Source organism: Ambystoma mexicanum, chromosome 8, assembly GCF_040938575.1.
Source record: "Ambystoma mexicanum isolate Mex_15411 chromosome 8, UKY_AmexF1_1, whole genome shotgun sequence".
NCBI classification, from domain to species: Eukaryota; Metazoa; Chordata; class Amphibia; order Caudata; family Ambystomatidae; genus Ambystoma; species Ambystoma mexicanum.
Window position 1 is genome coordinate 898741764 of NC_090929.1, and position 23917 is coordinate 898765680.

Consider the following 23917-nt stretch of genomic DNA (forward strand, 5'->3'; position numbering starts at 1 on the left):
GTTTACTCATCAGCCCAACAGAGGAGAAATCTTCTGCCGGATGTCTTTACCAGGATTCACTTCTTCCGCCAGAAAGAGGAAATCATGGCAGCGGCCAGGAAATCAGAAGCAATACATTTCCGTGGTGCATCCATTCAGCTGTTCCAGGATCTCTCTCCATACACCCTGGCCTGCCGACGCCGACTACAGAAGGTGACTGCATGGTTGCAGGCCCGGAAGATCCGATACTGCTGGGGTTTCCCCTGTAAATTGCTGTTTGACTGCCAAAATCAGCACTATGCGATCTCTTCTGAGGCAGAGGCGAGAGAGCTTATGATGGAGGGAACTTCTGCATCCATGTCGAGCCAGGACCCCCAGATGGAGGAGGTTCATGATTTCCCCCCTACTCCAAAGGATAAAAGAAGAAAGCCCAGAGGTTGGCGGCGAATGGGCGGACCCTCTCTTCGGGAGAAAGAGGGTGCAGATGGCAACCACACACGCCTCTTGTCTAGTGACCTGGGGGATAGTCAGGAGTAGGGCGGCACCCTGCGTGCCGGGGTCCACCTGAATTAAGGGGAAACTCACTCTGACAATCCTGATCATCGTGGGATCTGTCCCTCCTGCGACATGACAACCGAGGGCCAGCGCCCTGGATGTGGGAACTGTAGTGGCGGAATCCTGGGAATACCTCACCGAACTTGTCAGGGGCCCGTCCGAGAGGAAGGACACTAATGGGCCTGTCATCAAGTGGCTGGGTCACTCCCCGGGGATGTTTCTGCAGTACTGATCGCTTGGACCTGGTCACGGGGAAAAATATTTCCTGGAAGGGAATTGACTGGTCTGCAAAACTGAACCAGTTTTTAAATTAGGGCGACTAAGTCGGATTGCGCCCATTGTTGCTGACGATTTGTTGAGTTTGAAACTGAAACTGGGGATATCTGATTCCCCTTATATTTTGATTTTTTGGTTTCTTATATGTTTTGACTTTATTGATCATTGGTTGCTTACTTTGTTAACATGTCTTCATCAGGTTCCTAATCCTCTTTGGTCGGTCTTGGTTCAATGTCATACCCCTGTTCCTCGAGGGGGAAGATCCCGCCCACCCACACCACTCTCTCCCGGATTGATGGCTGGGGAACAGGAGGCCCCGGGGGCAGAGGGGTGGAGGGCAGGTGGCGCACCAGGGCAGCCTGAATGTTCCCGGAATGGCGACACCAGAATGTACATTTATCACTCTTAATGTACAGGGGTTGAACGCCCCCTTAAAGCGCAGTGTATTGCTACATAGATTAGCGTCACTGGACTCTGCATTCTTATTCCTCCAGGAAACCCACCTCCAACCTGCAGATGAATTTCGCCTTAACAATAGACTTTACCCAATGAGATATTTTGCTTCTAGTGGCACGAAAAAATGTGGGGTCGCCATCCTGGTGCGTAAAGGCATCCCCCTGAAAGCTTTAAAGATAATGCGTGACAGGGATGGGAGATTCCTGTTAGTAGTAGACATGAAGTGGGGGCGTAAAATTACTACGATTTCGTTGTATGCCCCAAACACCAACCAAGACGCTTTCCTGGCCTCCTTCTCGGACACTATAGAGCAACACGCAGAGGGCGAGATAGTTCTAGGTGAAGACTTTAACGCAGTGGTTAACCCCCTCCTCGATAAGACCCTTCCCCAACTGCAAATGATAAGAATTTTTTTTTAGCTTTTACTACCCTGCTGCGAGAACGCTCCCTTATAGAGGCGTAGAGATTCCTACATCCGGACGAGCGAAATTATACATACTTCTCTCCGGTTCATAGGGGTTTTTCCAGATTGGATATGTTCCTCCTCTCGGACACCCTTATTCCATTGACAACAGAGGTGGAGATTCTCCCGGAAGCCCTTTCAGATCACGCCCCGGTCCGCTTATCACTAATTCCCCCCCAGGTAGCCCCTCCAAAGGCCACCCTGGAGACTAAATGACCTCCTATTGGAGGATGAGGCGATTCGCGCTCATATAGCTGAAACTATTAAACATTTTTTTCAAGAGAATGATACAGGGGGCACGAAGCTTGGGGTAGTTTGGGATGCTGCAAAGGTGGTTATCAGAGGTCACCTGATCGAGCAAGCGACACAGAGAGGGAGGGCTAGGAAAATCTTGCAGGCTCGGCTGGAGGAAGAGGTTCTGGAGTGTGAAGCAATACAAAAGAGCAGGAATTCACCCCGTTCCCCGAGAGACCTCCGCATAGCACAAAAAGCTTTAGAGGCGCACCATACATCTAGAGCGGCACATTACATGCTACGGGTAAAACAATATTTTTACACGAAAGGGAACAAGGCTAACAGGCTATTGGCAGTGAAACTCAAAAAGCAGGCGAAGCGGAACAGGATAGTCTTCCTACGGGATCACTTGGGCAGAGCTATTTTCTCTGAGGAGGGGAAACTTTGCATAGTGGAGGCCTTCTTTAGAGAACAATCGGCTTCCCATGTTGGGAATCCACAATCTGCCAGCCAATTTATACAAGAAGCGCGGGTCCCCCAAATCCCACAAATCTTACGCGCTGCATTACAAGATCCCATTACGGCCCAAGAAGTCGACGATACAATCAAGGCCCTTCCTACTGGCAAGGCCCCGGGCCCAGACGGGTTCTCCAATAAGTTCTTCAAAACTTTTCAATCTGAACTAACCCCTCATCTTACAAAGTTGTTTAATTCCCTATGGGAAGAAGGATCTGTCACACAGACGATGGCAGAGTCCTCCACCACCTTAATTTTAAAACCGGGAAAAGACCCAGCAGAATGCGCATCTTATCGCCCGATAGCGCTCCTCAACTCTGATGCGAAGTTTTATAGTAAAATTATTGCCTGTCGGCTGGGTGATGTCCTCCCGCTTGTTATAGACCGCGACCAGACGGGGTTTATTCAGGGTCGTTCAGCATTTGATAACATTCGCCGAGCGCTAAACCTAATATCCTTAGCTCCATCACTCCCGGGATCCCTCTCTCTTCTCTCGTTGGATGCCCACAAGGCATTTGATAGTATGTCCTGGGAATATCTACAGCTAGTTCTGAGGGGTTTTGGCTTTGGCCCGAAATTCTCCAGACTAATACTGTCAAATTTCCATCGACGCGCGTGCGGGTTAACGCGCACTGGTCCGCCCAAATACCCTTGCACAGGGGCACCAGGCAAGGGTGCCCTTTGTTGCCGTTAGTCTTCACATTGGCGATGGAGCCCCTGGCTCAGCATATACGTCTTCACCTAGGGATCAAGGGATTTGAGCATAAAGGGAAATACCATAATATCGCGTTATACGCAGATGATATTCTCTGCTTCCTTAGAGATGCGCATAGCTCCTTACCCACCCTGGTAGATTCTTTGGACCGGTTCGCTATGATCTCTGGGTTCACAATTAATTTCGGGAAATCCATGGGAATGGGGTTGACGGAATCTCAGGTCACTTTGGCAGCTCTTCAGTCCACACACCCATTTCAGTGGAATTCTACCCATATCACCTACCTTGGGGTGCGTTTAACTCCATTTTATGAGGGTCTTCAGAGGGCTAACATTCCCAACCTATTCAAAGAGGCCAGGGATTCTTTGCACAGATGGACAGCGCAGGAGATATTCTGGCTTGGGCATATTAACGCGGTCAAAATGACTTCTTCCGAAGCTTTTATATTCTTTTCATGCTCTTCTTATAACAATCCCGGAACGCAAACTCATTGACCTCCAAAAAGAAATTGGCAGGTTCATATGGCAAGGAAAACAACCGAGGCTCCCACGCTAACTACTTACGAGGGGGAAAACGTCAGGAGGCCTGGGTCTCCCTTCCATCGCGAGATACTTTAGAACTGCACAGGTAGCAGGTTTGTTGGAAAGGTCAAGTCCGCCTGAGCGTTGGCCTAAATGGTGTGAAATCGAACAGGCTGAATCTGCCACCCCCCTACACTTTCTCCCATTTCTCCCAAAAGAAACATGTGCCCGCCAAACCTCCCTCCTCCCAACCACGAAAAATACACTTCACTGCTGGGGTAAAGCTTGCGCACAACGAGGCATCCCGGCAGGTCTGGGCCCCCTATCGCCTATCACACAGAATCCAGCTATCTCCCCGGGCCTTCAACCCAATGCATACCACAACTGGTCAGAGGGGAAACCCCTAAGGTTACGGGATCTCTATGAAAACTCCACACGCTTGACCTTTGAGCAATGTAAGTCGAAATTTGGGATTCCCGAAACAGAGAGGTTCCGTTACTTGCAGTTGCGCCATTGGGTCACACACCCGACCATAAACAAGCAGCTAATAGACCCCCGAAAGGGATAGAATTGACAGTGTTAGAGGGTCAGCAGACCCACAGAATGGCTACCTGCTACCGCCTTCTGGAAACGCCCCAATAGATGAGAAATTACCATATATACTTGCATGGGAAAAGGAATTGGGGATTTCAATCTCCTAAGACTCGTGGCAGAGGATTTGGAACAGGGCCCACAAAACTCTCAGTGTTCGGCAATTAGGGAGGGCACCCTTAAACTATGCTATCGCTGGTATCTATCTCCACATAGACTTCATGCAATGAACCCCGAGATTCCAGACACGTGTTGGCATGTTTGCGGGGAAAAGGGTGACTTAGGCCACATGTGGTGGCATTGCCCAACTATACAAACATTCTGGCTCAAGATAAGATCCAAAATCAAAGACATCTGTGGCACATAACTTCCAATGGACCCGCAAATTCTGCTGTTGGGCGACTCCCCTGAGGATGGCTCGTATCCAGATTCTGGCCCCAGAGCTGAACTAATCTCCCATCTTCTCATGGCTGCTAGACTCACTCGAGCACGATTTTGGAAGGAGGTGGAGGGCCCACACACAGCATACTGGTGGGTCAAAATTTTGGAACTACTTGCCATGGAAAAATTGACAGCCACGATGGACAAGAAACTACCTTTATGAATACGTGGGGCCCTTTCCTAGAATATGTGGCAGAAAAGGAGCATATGTTCTTTCAACCAAGACTGGTAAAACTCTTGTTGAACCCATGACGACGACCTGAGATTGTATAAAATGTATGTTTGGAATAAGCATAGAAGACATTGTGTTTTATTTTATTTTTTCTCACTCTGTCTCTCTCCCCTCTTCTACCCTTTTCCCTTGATTACCCTGGAACAGTGTTTAGCTTCATTGTTAATGGAGTTGTTTAAACTGTTTCATAAGGAATTACTACCAAGTTTATGACCAACAGTTGTATTGTTAAATCAGACAAAAGGAAGTCCTGACACATGAAGGTTGAACAGCTATAGAGCCTTATGTTCGTTTGTTACTGTATTATACTTTATGTGATCCGAGATTTCAATAAAAAGAAATTGAAGAAAAAAAAAAAAAAGGTAAGCGGAGGCTAGAGATGGGCTAGTGGTGATGGGGAGTGCAGGAGCGCGGCTCCAAAGATAACCTCTTGCTGGAGCTCGGCTCCGTCCCCCAGACCCAGGGGCAAGCACACATGCATGTCCCAGGTTCTGCTTTCAAAAGAGTCTTTGAAAGCAGTCTGCACACAGGGGCTCTGGACGGAAGAGCACTAGTTGCTAAAACGAGTGGGCACTGCATACAGAAACTCTCAAAGCCTCACATAAAATATTGCAGCTGTCCAAACTGATATATATGTCCTGCAATTTACAGACATCTCTTTATTAGGGTAAATATTGTGGCCAATCAAAATATAAAAGTCCATTATTCACTTAAAATGATTTCTTACTGAAGCACTGTACGATATGTTTAACATTTAAAATTGTGGGTATTAGGATGTTCCTATAATGCTCTTTGCTTTTATGCAAATTATTGCCCAGATTGGGTTCTATGAACAGATACTGTGTTCAACAAGCTGGTGGGGGCCACACCCTTTGGCCGTGCCCCCTCCCTCCCACAGCCCTGCCTCTCCAAAGAGGTGACAGTTGCCCCAATACATTTTTTCCATTTCCAGCACTGGTTGGGGCACATAGTACCCTTCTGACTCAGTGAGCGTGGGAGGACAGACACATGAGAGAAAGGAATCATCGAACACAGTGCCGGACAGGCAAAGAGTGTGCATGGAGACCAGTGCCGCAAAATCTTTCCCCACCAAATGACCCCGTTCCTGGAAGTACCCTGTACTCTGCATGCCAGTCTGTTTCTGCGCATGGAGGCATTTGTGACCAGGGGACAGCCTTGTAACCCCCATGGTGCTAGGATAGATTGGCAAATGATTGTCAAAGGGCAATCAGTGCACCCTACCGAAAAAGGAAGGGGACCTAAGAACGTGCATTGACTATCGCGCGTTGAACCAGAATACCGTCAAAAACTGCCTGAACTGCTTGACCAAGTCAAAGACGCCCAAATATACACAAAACTAGATTTAAGAGGAGCATATCACCTTGTCCGAGTTAATAAGGGCGACAAATGGAAAACCGCCTTTCGTACCAAGTATGGCCTGTACGAATATCAAGTAATGCCCTTTGGCCTTTGCATCGTGCCAGCTGCATTTCAATATTTCATGAACGATGTTTTAAGGAAATTAATTGATGTCTGTGCTTTAGTATACATTGACGACATCCTAGTGTACTCCGCATCAAAACAAGACCACGTCAAACACGTTCGATCCGTACTGGCAAAACAATGCCAGCATCAGCTCTATGCCAAACTTGAAAAGTGTTAATTCCATGTTTCCGAGGTGGAGTTTCTTGGTTTCATTCTTAGTCCAAAGGGTATCCGTATGGATGTACACAGGGTAGATGCAATCCTAAACTGGCCATCACCAAACTCGTTCAAGGGAGTACAGAGCATGTTAGGTTTCGCAAACTTCTACCGCCGGTTCATCCCAGAATTCTCACAGATAGTACATCCCATCACATTGTTACTAAAAAAGAGCAATAAAAAATGTCAATGGACAGAGGAAGCAGAAAGAGCTTTCCCGGAACTTAAGGCTCGATTCACTTCGGCCCCAATTCTACGGCATCCTCGCCCAGAACTCCCATACGTGGTGGAAACGGACGCATTAAACATGGCCATGGGAGCCGTCCTCTCGCAAAAGGATCCTGAAACGAGTCAGTTACACCCAGTTGCCTTCTGGTCACGTAAATTTACAGCCCCCGAGCTCAATTACGCCATCACAGATAAAGCGCTCCTAGCCCTCAAGTCTGCCTTTAAGGCATGGCGCCATTACCTTCTGGGTGCAAGACACACCATCACTGTCATAACATATCACCGAAATCTCCAGTATCTAAAAACTGCTAAAGCGCAATCTTCACGACAGTTACGTTGGGCCCTATTCTTCGCTGAATATGACTACGTGATTACATTTTGACCTGGAGTCAAAAACGGGAAGGCGATGCCCTTTCCTGTATGGGTATTGAAGAACAGGACTACAAACCACCGGACCCGATACCTATTAACCCATGTGATAAACTCCTGGGAATTACAGCAACCATCACTCAGAAAGAACTGCATGAAAAATCCAAAACTTGATGAGTCCTAAGCAATCACAAGAGTGGTGCAGACAAAGGGAACATTACACGATAAGGGACCAGTTGCCCTACTTCAGAAACCGCTTGTTCTTACCAAATCAGGAACTATGAGAACAAGCCATGTCCAGCTATCATGAGTCCTTAATCGAAGGCCACCCGGGGATCGCAAAAACTTTAGCCAAAGTAAAACGGAATTATTGGTGGCCCACGTGGCGTAAAGACATTGTTCAATTTATCCGATCTTGTGGCGTATGCGCTCAAAACAAATCATCCAAACAGAAACCAGCAGGACTCTTGCAACCGTTGGATATCCCACCAGCACCCTGGCACACGTTATCCCTCGACTTTATTACTGACCTGCCATCCAGTCAGGGATTCAACACCATTCTAGTAGTTGTGGACCTGTTTTCAAAAGTGGCACACTTCATCCCTCTAAAGGGGCTCCCAAACGCTTCTACTCTAGCAAAAGTATTTATGGAATGCATTGTGCGACTCCGTGGTTTCCCCTCACTACTGGTTTTGGATCGTGGTACTCAGTTTGTGTCCAATTTCTAGAGGAAGTGCTGCTCCTTGGCTCACATTGACATCCGACTATCCACCAGTCACCATCCCCAAACGGATGGTCAAACTGAGCGAACGAATCAGACGTTCAAACAGTATCTACGCTGTATGCTCCATCAAGCTGAGGAGAGCTGGTCAGATATATTATGGATTGCTGAATATGCCTATAACAACTCCCTACACACCAGTACTGGGGAAACACCCTTCTATACCATATATGGTCAACACCCACGCACTTCCGAGTTGGACACCCCTACGACCTTAGAAATGCCAGCAATTAAAACCTTACATACAACCATTTCAATTAATAACTCCTGTTACTCACAAAGAGCGAATCTAAACGCATAAGATATTTACTAAAACATGTCAAAGGTTTGTGAAGACCAAAAAGCATTTCCTCTCTAGTGTAAACCCCTGTAGACCAAATAGGGCCACACAGAGAGTAGAGCAAAACTATGTTTAATGGGTGGCGACCTTACCCTCCTCACAGTTTTTTTCTGTCTACTGGTTTCAGTGGTTTTAACAATGAGACCCACTTTCTTCAGGACAGTCTTTGTTAACCAACGTGGTATACTCACTACCGTCCGGAGTATGATGGTCAGGTACTGGACTTTTTACCACACCTTCCTAAACTTCCATGTGTGAATTAAAAACAAGTGGCCCTGTAACAACGCAGTAAAGGATCACACTTTTATTGCAAGACTAATTCAATTAGACAAGGAATATGCATTTTCATCGCATTCCCAATAAGCACACTTCATTTCAGACAATGATTAACCATTTACTTCATCCTCTTAGTTTCAAGAATTGACTACTACCTAATTGATCTCGTAGGGCAAGCCACACCTGCCCATACTCTTGTTTAGGGTCGATTCAAAATCGTGGAGTATACTTATGCCAATAACCCATACATTGGTATAGAGAGGGGCACTGACCTGTTTTGATTTCCAGGTGTTTCCTGGTGTGAAATGCACTTTCGACATTGCTTGACCACTTGGTCCAAGGGTGTACCTTCCCCCACTTGTTCTAGCTAACAAGAGTGTGTAAAAAAGGCACAGTCAGGGTCGTAGTCAAACCCTCTGACAGGGGACTCAACATTAGTAAGTAAACACACTGACCTGAAGCTGTGCCAGTGTCCTCATACACTCTAGCCTGTGGCAGGGCTTTGTACTTCCGCAAAGACAGGCTGCTTAGCCTTGGTATGGTTCATGGCCCATTTGGTTCGAACGGACTGTAGGGGGAAACCAAAGCAAACTTCAGAACGCCAGGTTTTGCTCTAGTCTGTAAAGTTAAGCAACTTTCCATTGTATCAGTCCTATGGATAGGGGCCATATCTATCCATTTGGATAGCGAACACCTAATATATAATTCTTACAGTGTAATGCTTCTCCTAATTCCAAATAGGATTTACAAGCAGCACCTGTGCTGCAACACTGGACACGGTCAGTCTGTTACCCTTCAAATGTCAGTCAACCGAGACCGCGACTCGTCATGTGGTAATGAAAGCTAACATGGACGTGCATTACGTGTCGTCCCGCTAGGATGGTCAGGCATCCCAGACTTTGCTAGATGTTGGAGCGCAATGAATTCGCAAGCACCTCCTGGTACTGTGGCAATTACATTTACTATGTGTGCACGTTGGACATTGTCAATGGGTCCACATCTTTCCTATGTGCACAGGCTCTGAGTTGTACCCTTCAAAGCAGGCAAACACAGTTGTGGGTTTGACTAATCTGAAGTCTTGAAAAGAGCCTGCATCCATTAGGGCAGAGTTTACCTACCAGTTAACTACCTCATTACCATTCAAGGCAAAGCAATAACCCAATACATTTGGAAATAAAACAGTACAAATTGGCCGCGGGGGTGCGACAATTGCCCCCATTGCAGTCCCTGAGCATTGGTGAAAAAACTTTTTTTTCTGGAAAACGTTTTTGGTCAGTACTATTTCTGCCAGTTGTAGGTTGAAAAATCTCTGGATTTTCAGTGGTGGGGTTAGTTCTTGGAGCACTTGGTCAATTATTAGAAGTCTTCATCTGCAGGATGTTTGTGTATAGTGATTTGATGTCATGTGTCACTAGAAACTGGGTTTCTCAATCAAAATTGAGTCCTTTTATCATGTTAAGTATGCCTGTGGTGTCTTTCAGGTACAAATGCATTTTGGGGATTTCAGGCTTAAGAAAGAAATTCAGAAATTGTGATAGTGGCTCTGGAAATGAGTTGATGCCTGCCAGTGTTGGTCGACCTGGAGGGGGAGAAATGCCTTTGTGTACTTTTGGTAAGGTGTAAAAAGCTGGAATCTTAGGTTATTTCGGACATAAACATTATGCTTCCTTAGGGCTGATGTGCCCTTCACATAGGGCTTCCTCCACTATTCCTGTAATGAGTGTTCTTAGTGTATTCGTCGGGTCCCCCGGTAGAGGTTGATAGTTGTCTCTGTTGTTCAGTAGGCCTGTAACCATGGTGACACTGGTGTTCATTACTACGATTGCAATGCCTTTATCAGCCTGTTTAATAATGATGCCTTTGTTATTGCTCAGACTCTTTAATGCATCACGCTTCCTGTTAGAGATGTTCTGAAAGGAATGATACAGTTCCTTTTCAATTTCTTCTAGCTTTTTTATTATCGCTTTTTCGAAGGTGATGGATTCTGCAGAGACTACGGTGGGATAAAAAGTGGATATCGGCTGTAGACCCATGATATCTTTTGATAAGTCATCCTCGTCTGTGATAGTTTTGTCTCCGAAGAATTGCTTGAGTAGTATTTTACGCATCAGGCAAGCTAATTGGATCCTGGTGTCAAACAAACAGATCATAGTGTGCCGATGGAACGAAACTTAAGCCTTTCTGTAAAACTGAAGCTCAGCAGCCATGAGTGAGTATGTGGACAGGTTAATTACTAATAATTTGATTGTTGGAAATGATATGATATTTTATTTATATCGCGCTCATACACAAGTGTTTGAGAGCGCGACCAAGCAAAGGGAGGAGAACAGGGGAGAACAAAAATACAATCTTCCTAGGCCCAGTGACATTAAGAACGTGCAAGTGCAAGGAAAAGGGAAAAGGGGGAAAGTGCATTGAGGGGTAGAAGTGGAAAGTGTGGACAAAAGAGAGAACAGAATAAATAATATGTGGCATAAATAAATAAAGACAAAAATGTAGTGTAGCCAGACACGTGGCACGCGCATGATTAGTCAGATAGGGTATATCTGATAAGTGGAGATGAAGAGTGGGGGACTGTATGGGTACAGATACAGATCCCAGTGCCAGGGGTGGCCCTGAGGCAATTCAGGAGGGAGACAGGGTGCGCAGGTACCTGTGCCCGAAGGACAGAGGGTGGCCAGGTGCACGATGCAGAGCGAGAGAAACAGATTAGCAGGGGAGAAGAGGGGCAAAGGCACAAGCGAAGAGGAATGTCTTGAGGTGCTTCCGGAAGATGCCTTTCCCTCTGCTCCTGGTTATTCTTGGTGAGTTCTGACCTTGTCCTCCTCCTCTATATCAAAAAGAATTTTCGGAATGCCCGTGCTGAAAAGTAGCAGACTCAGGCATAAAAAATGGAGGAAACACAGAAGAGATAGTACTGCTACTAGTAGGCTCAAGCCAATTGCTTCCTCAAGGGATGCAAAACATTTTGGTTGTACTGGGGAACCTTCCTTATTATACTCAAGGAATATATCCCAAAGTTAGTTGCCCATGAAATTGTCAAAGAAGAAAAAACACACAGAAAGGGCTGTATCGTGAATATACTTAATTGTATTAAGACAAAAACAAAATTCTCTTATAAACACTTGCATGTACAACACATTACTGGACTAAAAAAGAAAACATGCTGTTCCTCTGTTTATGACACTAATATATAAATCATATAATAGTCATAAAACTAATGTGGTTAAAAGGAAAAACGAATTCACAACATAAACCATAAGAATAGCATATATAGTGGATACACCTCTAGGTTTGCACCTAAAATTATTATTTTTTTGTATCCAGATTCAAAATATCTGGTGCATGAATTTTTGTTAACTTGCGTAGTGCATCATGAATTATTCGAGTGCCTAGAAAGTTCTAATGGTCATACATCTGAATGGTAAATTTTGCAGAAAAAAGAATAATTATGATCGTCATATGCCAATGTCGCAGGGGTAAAGTGTGGTCAAACCACCAATGGTGTTTGAATCACATGAGAAAGTCTATCAGAAGAGCCCATTACACTCGGCTTGTAGTTCCCCCTTGCATGAACTGGAAATTTCGGTGACAGTACCATCCATCTTGAAACTGAGTCAGAGGGATTGCTATTTATCCATAGTAGCCGCCTTCATCAGGACGATTAAACAGCCCCACAGATAGCTAGTTGGAAATTTCTTCGAGTGGCATGCTTCTGGGCTGGAAGATTGCAGGTAACATGACCGCTTTGTCAGTCGTTGAACGCGCTAAATGTGCTTGTCGTAAGTGAAAGGCGCAGAGATAAGCTGCATCCGGGATCACTTGTCACTGATTCAAGCGGGTGTGTGCATGCTATCAATGGCAGTCTTCCAGAAGTAAAGAGCAGAGAGAAGGACGCAATTTGGGTCCATTTGCTAAGGATAGCCAAGACCCTCATGTCACAAAAACATCATGTGTTGCCTTGAAGCATATGCTGGAACGGGCATAACTCCGCTGAGCGAGGCGATCCTAAAGTGCTGATCTGCCTTGTAGGTTTGCTGGGCTATTCAATAGCCTAGAAGCTCATCGCCGCCACGGCCGTGCAGCGTCTACCAGAGGTGCTGGAGGCTTGTCCTCCTCCTCATCCTTTGCCTCTGCCTCGTGGGTATAAAAAAGGCCTCCTTACTTGGTCTTGTCCTCTCGAGTTAGATTTATCCTGGCATTGGACATGACTGTCTCTAGACTGGTCTCGATTCTTTGACGAGTTCCGGTCATCCCCTCTCGAAGTGCTTGGTCTGGCATCCTCGTCTGAGTTACCACTTGAGAAGCTCCACGCTGCTGGTTTGTTTCCCTTTGTGTTCTTTCTCGGGAGACGCCACCTCTGTGGTTGGTTAATTCCAGTATCATTAGACACATCATCGTAGTGGCTATCTAGGATGTATGGGTAGGACTGCTCATGTGTAAAAGCCAAAATGTCTTTTTGCAATTTCCGAATATTTTTGTTCAGATTAGACTCTTTGAATTCTTTGATCATAATGTCTAGACCCTAATGGATGCAGGCTCTTTTCACGACTTCAGATTAGTGAAACCCACAACTGGTTTTGCCTGATTTGAAGGGTACAACTCAGAGCCTGTGCACATAGGATGTGGACCCATTGACAATGTGCGACATGCACACATAGTGAATATAATTGCCACAGTACCGGGAGTGCTTGCGAATTCATTGCGCTCCAACACCTAGCAAAGTCAGGGATGCCTGACTTGCCTGACCATCCTAGCGGGACGACACGCAATGTACATCCAAGTTAGCTTTCATAACCACATGACGAGCCGCAGTCTCGGTCGACTGACGTTTGAAGGCTAACAGGCTGACCGGGTGCGGTGTTGCAGCACAAGTGCTGCTCATAAATACTATTTGCAATCAGGAAGAGCATTACACTGTAAGAATTATACATTAGGCATTCGCTATCCAAATGGATAGAAATGGCCCCTATTCAGAGGATTGATACAACAGAAAGTTGCTTAACGTTGCAGGCTAGAACAAAACCTGGCGTGCTGAAGTTTGCTTTGTTGTTCCCCCTACAGTCCGTACGAACCAAATGGGCCACAAAGCATACCAAGTCTAAGCAGCCTGTCTTTACAGAGGTACACAGCCTGCCAGGGGCTAGAGTGTATGAGAACACTGGCCCGTCTTCAGGTCAGTGTGTTTACTTACTAATGTTGAGTCCCCTGTCCGAGGGTTTGCATACGACCCCGATTGTGCCTTTTTTACACAATCCTGATAGCTAGAACAAGTGGGGGAAGTTACACCCTTGGACCAAGTGGCCCTGCTATATCAGAAGTGCATTTCATACGAGGAAACACCTGGAAATCAATACAGGTCAGTGCTCCTCTCTATATCAATGTATGGGCTATTGGCATAAGTATAACCCTGTTCTTGATTTGACCCTAAACAAGAGTACGGGCAGGTGTGACTTGCCCTACAAGATCAATTAAGCAGTTGGTCAATTATTGAAACTAAGAGGATTAAGTATATGGTTAATTTTTGTCCAAAATGAAGTGTGCTTTTTGGGAACGAAAAGTGTGACCCTGTACTTCTTTGGGTTATTACAGGGCCACCTGTTTTTAATTCACACACAGCAGTTGAGGAAGGTGGGGTAAGAAGCCCAGTACCTGTCTATCATGCTCCAGACGGTAGTGAGTATACCACACTGGTTAATGAAGACTGTCCTGAAGAAAGTGGGTCTCGTAAAAACCACTAAAACCGGTAGACAGAAAAATCTGTGAGGAGGCTAAGGTCGCTAGCCATAAAACACAGTTTTGCTCTACTCTTGATGTGGCCCTATTTGATCTACAGGGGTTTACACTAGAGAGTAGATGCTTTTTGGTCTTCACAAACTTTTGACATGTTTTAGTAAATATCTTATGCTTTTAGATTCGCTCTTTATGAGTATTGGGAGTTATTCATTTTGTCTATAGGTCATTCCAATTGTATTACACTATAACTAGACAACTGAACCACGTTATAATTGCCCTGTCTCCCCTATTTTAGATGTGTATGAGTGAGATTGATGGATGAGGAGAAGAGGTCCATTCCTATTACCTTGCATAGTTGAAGAACAAACAGATTTGTCTTTTCCTTTCTTTTCCTGTCTGCTGTTAGATAAGCTGCACACCAGCGAAATCTAGTACAAGCAAATTGCAGGCAGTGTTAGATAGACATTCATGCTATCCTTGCATCTAGCCTGCTACTTCACCGTATTCTTGAAAGGTGCATTTAGCCTGCCTGTTATAGGTGCACTTTTAGCCTGACATTACACTACATTTTTGAAAGTTGCACTTAGCTTGCCGGAAAGCTGCATTTAGCCTGCCTTGATAGCTGTATTTAACCTGCCTTTTAAAACTGCATCAAGCCTGCCACTACACTGTATCTTGATATTGTACCGTGTTAGTCGCACTCAGCTACCCATACAGCATCTAGCCCCTGACTGCTGCAAACTCATCCTAGTTCAGCTCTACCACCTGACCTCCACACACCACTTACAATTAACAAAATGTACATACCAGGCCTCTGCTTAGTACTGCCGAGAGTCATTCTCTCCCTTATTAACTCCTTCACTGATCTAAGATTCACCCTTTGTGTGGCCCCCATAGGCCCTACTTCTACACCTTCCAGTATGCCGCCCCTCAACTACTTTTCCCTACTCTTCCAAACCATGCAGCCTCCCAGCCAGAAATACCAGACTACGCACCAGACTACCCAAATTATACAAGCCTCGAGCCAGAGACACCACCCAGTCTATACCCACTAGCCGCTCCCCAACTATGCATATGGCCACTCTCACCAACCCCCCTTTGGAAAGACCTAAGCACAACCCAACTAATACCAGGTCCAAGCATAAGGTGCACAACACAGACTCTAATCCCACTCACACCAAAAGTACTGTCTCGCCCATAAGAGGTGCCCTAATCAATGCACGCTCTATAGTGGCCCATGCCACAGACTTAGCAGATCTCATTCTAGCAGAAGACCTAGGGCCTCATTACACGGTAGGCGGTAAGGGTTTACCGGTACCGGTAAGGGCACCGGTACCGGTAAACCCTTACCGCCTTACTACGAGGTCCCTTTGCGGGACCCGACCTTAACGGCTGGTGTAGACCAGCCATTAAAGTTGGGACCTGCAAAGGGAACTTGGTGCTAATTACGGTACCGCAATTTGCGGTACCGTAATTAGCCCATTCCCATTGAGCCCTATGGGGCAAAAATGGGAATGGGGAAGGGCCATGGAGAAAGGGGGAATTACCAACCTGCCAACCTTGGAATAGGGTGGTAATTCCCCTTTTCTCCATGGTGGTACCGGTATGGTACCGGCGGCAACCATGGTGCTAATAGCACCATGGTTTACCGCCTACTGTGTAATGAGGTCCCTAGACTTCATAGCCATTACCGAGTCCTGGCTCCATGCAGCCGCAGGCCCAGCCCTCTCGCTAGCCATCCCCAACGACTACACCATCTTCCGAGCAGATAGAACTCAATCCAGAGGCGGGGGCCTGGCCATAATTGCCAAAACACACCTCAACATCAGACTTGACTCCTCCAACCACCTCCCATCCTGTGAATCACTCACGGCTAAGCTGCCACTGCCAACTCCCAAACTATATCCATCTACTTATTCTACAGACCTCCTGGACCCATAGGTTCTTTCGAGGAAGACCTCACGACTATCCTTACCTACAACCTAAAAAACTCCTCCCAGTGCCTCCTCCTAGGGGACTTCAACTTAGGCCTAAATGACCCTAAAGACCTTCAGGCCACCCTCATCAATAATACTATATATCAGAACTAGGCTTCACTCAAAGAGTGCTCACCCCAGCCACAACAAAGGGAGAACCCTTGACTGGGTGGCTGACTATAACTGTGTAGCCTCCATCTCAGCTAACTCCCCACAACCATGGTCTGACCACCATCTCCTCTCCTTTGCCCTTGAAGCCCAAAGTCCCATCATCAATAATGTGCTAGCCTCAGCTATCCCCACGAGAAGTAAGAAAAATATTACTGTGGAAAAACTAATCCCACTCATTTTACCGACTTTGAACCAACTCCCAGCCCCCTCCACCCCTCATGACCTTGTAGAAGGCTACAACAAAATCATGAGCTCAGCCCTTGACTCCATTGCACCATTAAAGATTAGAAAATGTAAGCCGAAAAAACACCTGAACTCCTGGTTCTCCCCTCACCTTAAAGCCCTTAGATTGGGTACGGTACCTGCGGCAACCATGGTGCTAATAGCACCATGGTTTACCGCCTACTGTGTAATGAGGTCCCTATACTTCATAGCCATTACCGAGTCCTGGCTCCATGCAGCCGCAGGCCCAGCCCTCTCGCTAGCCATCCCCAACGACTACACCATCTTCCTCATCTGTATATCACTGCCTCTATTGTAACTGCCTTAACCTATGTACTCACTGTAAATACTGTACAGCACTGTAACTAAGCTGAGAATATTCTTGTCTGTTCCTGTGCCCTCCTACCCTCGGGTCCGGCGCGCAATATAAGTGAATAAACAAACAACCTTGTGTCTCCTTTTTATAGCTTTTACAAAGGTGACCTCTTCCTCCACATTTGGATAAGTGTGAAATATGTTGCAAGTGATAGTAGCTTAGGAGAGTTGGTCCTTTTCTGTGTGACCAAACTGCTTGTCGGGAGTAACCTTTGCACTTGGTAGGTAGGCACCACCTTGTGATTTATGTGGCCGGGCTTGTCATCTCCTCTACCAGAGACCCACAGTGAAGCTTGCGGGCCTGCCTTGCATGTATATTACCACTAGGGGGCATCATGTGGGCACTCCAAGGGTGGTGCAGCTTCTACACAACAATGCACTTTCTCCACCAGCACACCTCAACACTCAGCCCGAGTACACAAGAGGGAGATCTGCTGAAGTGCATTTTGAACAGGACAAACTCGCTGTGTTCGCTTGCTCTCTAGCCCAGCCAGTCCACCATATTAACGTGCAGACTGTCAGATCATCTGTCTGTCTGTCCCATTAAGGTTACGATAATGTACCCCTGGAAAGAAATGTATTCCATGACCGGTTAAATGAGAGACATGGGAGTTGGGCATCAGTCAAAACCAACATCTGTTAGCACTGTATAACTCTTTGGTGAGGCCCTGGATAGTGTCTTGCGACCAGTTCCGAAATATCCATATCCTAGATGGATAAAGAGAGAGTTTCCATAGTCTAGAAAAGAGCTATGGAGGTATGAAATAGGATACAGATAGCCAAGGAGCCACACATCTGTAGGGAGGGAAAGTACACATGATCGAGGCATTTACAAACTTAGAGGCTAGCCATGTCATGGCGGGTACAATTGTCATGAAATGGCTGTGGTTTATATCATGACTTCCCTAGCCGAGATCCACACCTCTTGTAAGAGTTGTTTTGAGGGCTGGGAGAAGGGTTACTTACGAATAAAACGCATAGAAAGGTTGTTAAATGCAGGGAAAAGTCTTCCAGCGGGAATAGTTGAGTCAAAAGAAAAAAAAGAAACTGAAACAAGCTTCAGAAAGCCTACAGTTTTCGCTTTTGCTGTAGGCCACCTCTGTAGTGGCGGCACAGGGGGCATGACGGGTGGGATACAGGAAATGCCCAAACTGTTAGCGTGTTTCTCAGTACAGTTTGAGAACATGTTCTCTTGGCACTACTAGATAGAAACGGTGGCGAACCTTTTATTTGAGTGCCCAGTCTTCTCCTTGGCTGAGGGGGGATCCCAGTTCCGCAGGCTCTCTTGTGCCAGGGCACACAAGATGGATGCGAGGGTGGGGCTTCCCATGGCAGTGACCAAAGACTCAAACTGGGCTAATGACAGAGAAGGGTCTGTAACACCACAAATGGATCTCCCTATAAGAACTGGAATTCCGCTCCCAGAAAGTGATTGGTTTTGTTGGAGTATCCTTAGTGTCATGTAGATTTCATGTAGATTTCAGCCTTTGTAATGTCTTTTGTTTCTGACCTTAAAATACATTTCACTTACCCTCTGAAAATGGCAAATTCCTCAGACAATCTGAAATGTTGAGGAGACCACTGGTAATGAGAACAGGATAACCATATTGTCCTTTCAGGGAATGGGAATGAAAATGCTAAATATTGATATATTTTATCAGTGGTCCCAGAATAACACATCACCCCTGAAATATTCTCAGCAGAGTGCGCAACAACACACTAGTGGCTGTGCAGACAAGCCGATTTACTGATGGAGCAGGGCAAGTTCCATGGTGCGTCACTGACTAATAAAGGGCGAGAGGTTGGGGGCGGCTGGGTGGGGGGTGTGTGTGTGTGTGTCTGTGTCTGTGTGTGTTCCTCGCCCCCAGGTTTGTCATATCACTGGATGCCATGGACCTTCTGCTTATGCTGACAGAGCCCTGTAAAGGGTTGCTCAGGCTGCTTCTGAAGATGCACAGGATGATCCCCCTTCTGTGCATACCTTGCACCTGAAGGGTGCCTGTCAGACTAAGTAAACAGAAACCGTGGTTTTCGGAAGACCTTAGAGCACACAAACTGCTTTGTAGACAGGCTAAGAGAAAGTAGCGACTTGATTATTCCAGCGAAGCTAAAGCTTTCTTTTGCTGCTCCCTCGAAGCCAATCATAAAGCAGTCCTAAATGCAAAACAACTCTACTACAGCCACATGGTAGAGGCGGCTCTTAATAAACCAAAGGCCCTTTTTGACCTTGTTCAATCATTGTCCTCACCCGAGAAAGGATGTACGCTGGTGCCGCCCTCACAGGGGCTGTGTGACTCTCTTTCGGCGTTGTTCCTGGCAAATAATTCTGCCATTCGGGATCATATAAAGGATGACCTACCCCTGCTGACGGCTGACACAGCTTTTGCTGACCCCCGCCCCTGCTAATGGGTCCTGGTCCTCCTTCCCCCTGTTCTCTAATTCTGATGTACTGTCGGCCATTCAGAAATTGAAGTCTGCCTCCCCTGCTGATGCCATACCTCTGGCTCTCTTAAAGGAAGCATCTGGTGACCTGATTGAACATATCACTACTGCAGTTAATGCCTCATTTGCAAGCAGAGTGATCCCGCCATTACTCAAGCATGCCCTGGTGATCCCACTGTTAAAGAAGCCCTCCTTGCTCCTGATGTACTGTTCAACTACTGTCTTATTTCTCACCTCCCTTTTCTGATGAAGGTAATGGAAGCATTGGTCTCCTCTCTTCTGTCTAACTTCCTGAAGTCCTCTCGATATTTTGACTCATTCCAGTCTGGGTTCAGGCCTGGGAGAGGCACTGAATCTGTCCTGAACTCAGTGCTGGACGACTTGGCGTGTCTGGTGGATCAGGGGGGTGTCGTAGCAGTCCTTTTATTAGATCTTTTGACTGCTTTCGACACAGTTGATCACCCATCTTGATCTCCTGTCTCTCAGATGCTGGCCTGTCCAGCCGAGTTCTTGACTGATTTACAGCCTTTTTGTCCGATCAATCCCAGTCTATTTCCTTCCCTCCATTTCGTTCTATTCCGGTTTCACTTTTCTGCGATGTCCCTCAGAGATCAGCACTGTCCCCTATCCTATTTAATGTCTATATTATACCTCTCTTGCGCCTCATGGGTTCCGCTATTACTCATATGCGGATGATACCCAAATCCTTGTCCGTCTCGACCTCTCTCAAACCGACATAGCTGTCCGGCTAAGGAAATGCCTTGAGGATTTGGTGGCATGGATGATGAGTAACTGGATAAAGCTTAATGGCAGCAAGACCGAGGTCCTGGTTGTGTTTATAACATCTCCCCATCTGCTTTGGACCCCAGACTTCTGGCCCACTTCTCTCGGCCCTCTCCCCATGCCTGTCCAGTCGGTCAGGAACTTGGGGGTTAAAACCTCTGCTTCCCTTGCCTTGGATGAGCAGGTGGCTGCGGTGTGCAAGGCTGGCCATTTTACGCTTTGCATTTTGCGGAAGGCTTTATCCTTTATTCCCACTGAGTGTCGGGCCCCGGTGGTTGCAGCTCTGGTGTTGAGCACACTCGACTACTGCAACACTCTTTATCTGGCTCAACCGCGCTGATTAAGAGGCTACAACTACTGCAGAACGCGGACGCCAGATCTATTCTCTGTCCCCCTTTTGGAACTCACATGTCTCCAATGCTAAGGAAATTGCACTGGCTTCCCGTTGCTGGTCAGATTTTCTTTAAATCCATGTCCATTTTGCACCGTGCTTTCTACAGCGTGGGGGCAGAGTATTTGCAGGTCAAATTCTCAAACTCTGTGCCAACTCGCTCTCTGCGATCCCAGTCTGCTCTTCTTGTAGTGGTTCCTCGATACCGACTGTCACGAAAGGGGGGGTGAGCTTTTTCTGTGGTGGCCGCAGGGGCCTGGAATGATCTCCCCCTGGCTTTACGGGGAATTGTGGATCATTTCACCTTCCGACGGCTATTGAAAACTACTCTGTTTTGGAGTCTGATACCTCTTAAAATTTACCTACTCACACGTCAGCGCCAAGATGCCTTCGGGGGTACGTGCGCTTTACCATGTTCATTTAACATAACATAACTAACCTTTCCATGCAACAGCAGCAGTACGAACAGCTGGTTTGCCCTATGCATTTCCGTCCCTCAAGCAGGAATGGACACTTGTTTACATTTTATTTTTCCAAAAAGCATACATTGGATATTTTGGAAATCCTGGGTGTAATATTCAGAAATACTGCATGTGCGGAATGGTTTTACTGCCCTCGGTGAGGAACACATACTAATTGCGACCCCCTTTAGTTAGTGCAGGTGGTAACCGTAGTTACCACATTGATGCTAAATCATTGAAACGCCTCACTACAGGTTTTACCAAACGTGGTATTTTCAAAATAGTGCATGAATAGGAGGCAGAAAACCACACACTATTCATCAAATCTTTACAAAAATATGTCCATGTAAGGGAAGGAATATGCTACGCAACGGTAAGTGTAGCACCGAAAGGGCATCAGAATGTGTGCAGAGGTGCACTCACTCGGGATGCCCCATGCCAGCACTGTGCAGTGAGCCAGTCTGTTCATACATGTGAGGAAAGGTTGCCCGGATGCGTTTGCTTACCGCAAAGGATGGAAATGCACTTTTTTAATGTTTAAGGAAATCACACATAGGGCCTGATTCACAGTGTGTTTTCCAATGGGTTTGCGCCATTAGAAAATAAAAGTATGTAATCCACACTTATACTGCGCCACCAAACTTTTAGTAGTTCCAAAAATAATTTGTCACTGTGATTGCAGTCAAAAGAGATGTATTGCCCTGTTGGTTTACACGTGTTTCGGCGTCTCAAGGGCCTTTTTCAAAACAAAAAGTTTCTGGGCAAGTAAATTAAATCTTGTTCAGGTTCTAAATCCAAAATAAAATTGTTACATATAATTCAACATGAATCATAATCACAAAGGAAGAAAATATGTAAAAATAGGAGGAAAAAGAGAATTTGGGGGATGGGTTTGTAGTCACCATTGATTATTATTCATATATACACACATACGACAGTACACAGGACAAAAATGAAAAAAATAAAATAAAAAAGACAATCGATGCATTTTTAGGTATAGTTTCACCGGAGTTCGCTTCCTCATGTGCATATATATATCCATACGCAATATTATGAGCATCCGGAATACATTTCCATCACAATTAGCATATATTCACTGTTTTCATGCAATCATAATTTTCTATTTTGTCTAGTAACGTCTCTGTTTTGTCTAGTCACGTCTAAAAAAAAGGTTTATATATATATATATATATATATATATACGTTTCAGCTCTTGTTGTCACATTCATCTGTCAGGCAAAATGACTCTTTAACACGCTGCCACGGATACAAACATAATTGTGCACTATTACTACTAATTCACATTGAAGTGAGTAATGCATGCCTGCTTACCAAATTGGGTTCTTATTCAATCACGAGATAATCCCTGTAAGAATAAAAACAAATAATATAGTTTAAAATGTAGCTATCTCCTGGCCTGCCATCGGTCATTTAATGTGGGGGTGATAACCGGCCGTGCCGGGTGTTTAAAATAATATTGGCTGGTACAATCCTGCTTGCACGTGTAGCTACTTCAGCTGGTATATATGCACATAAAAGCTAACGCGAAAATCAAAGTAGACCCGCGGAGCCCCTGCAAGGCTTTTACCGAGTATTACATTCACGTATTCAAAGGAGGCCAAGTCGTGGACATAACTGTACGTCCCCCGGCGCCCTCTTACCTGGCTGACTATCGGACATGTTCTCACGTGTCAGCACTGCTGCTACTAAAAGCTCTAAGCGACGCGCGTCCTCAGTTTTGTATAATGTTTCCTTGACAACACTCATTGTCCTACTTCACTGTCTACCACGTCTCCACGTGGACGCCATGTTTGAATGGACTTATAAATTACTTGTGCTATATTAAGAATCTATTACAAATCCTATATAACCTTGTTAATCGTTGAACCAAAATACCTAGTGATTCGAATTTAATGCTACTGATTTTACGCACCGGATTTGAGCTTCAAAGTTTAAATTTGAGAATATATCAAATTGAGAATTTAATTCGTATCATACCTAGTCCATTGAATATTGCCTATTCCACATAAACAACGAATGAAGAATGTTTTATTACTCATATTTGAACACTTTACCAGATGGTATTACGTGTACTTTTATAATTTAAGTTGTAACATTTGGCCAGTCCTAAATTATCAGGTCACTCTAAATGCTTCCCCATTATTCACTATTGGGTAGTTAATATTGCATATAGGTGTAATGTCACAAATTCGTGTTGCCAAGTCATTTTGCCTGGTTCGACACTTGCTTAGGTGTTTCAAATTTACCTTCTTCCCATTAGCTCACCCTTAGTGTGAGAGGTATGTATACATGGGTGAGGTTCGAATATGGTGAGAGATAGGGAAAGAGATAAGGATGGTCACTGCAGTTCACATTGCCAATTGTAATTGTCCTGTTGAATACTTGCATCGTTAATACAGTATATTTATGGTTACATCACAAAAAGTGGATCATCTCATTGTCCTGGTTTAAACCAAATTCAATTGATCTAAATTCGCATATAGTTCTTGCTTCCATCTGCCTAAGTCTTTCTTCTAGGTTTCCCCCTTGTCTGTTTAGTTTCACTTTCTGTAGACCAATGAATTGCAGGTTCTTTTTGTCGTCCATTTGGTGTTGTAGTTGCCAGTGTTGGGCCAGTGGCAGAGTTGGGTCTTGGTTCCCCACTGTTGCGAAATGTTCACAAATA

The 23917-nt window shown here is 45.6% G+C and overlaps 1 long non-coding RNA gene across 2 annotated transcripts in view; it reads right to left on the minus strand.

Moving 5' to 3' along the window:
• Positions 1 to 22956, minus strand: part of LOC138472550 (uncharacterized) — a 237281-nt gene extending 214325 nt beyond the window's left edge. For both annotated transcript variants that reach the window (XR_011268638.1, XR_011268639.1), the window contains exons 1-2: positions 22893 to 22956; positions 22564 to 22597 (exon numbers count right to left, since the gene is read on the minus strand). This is a non-coding gene — a long non-coding RNA (uncharacterized lncRNA). The remainder of the gene's footprint in view (positions 1 to 22563; positions 22598 to 22892) is intronic.
• Positions 22957 to 23917: the final 961 nt, after the last annotated feature.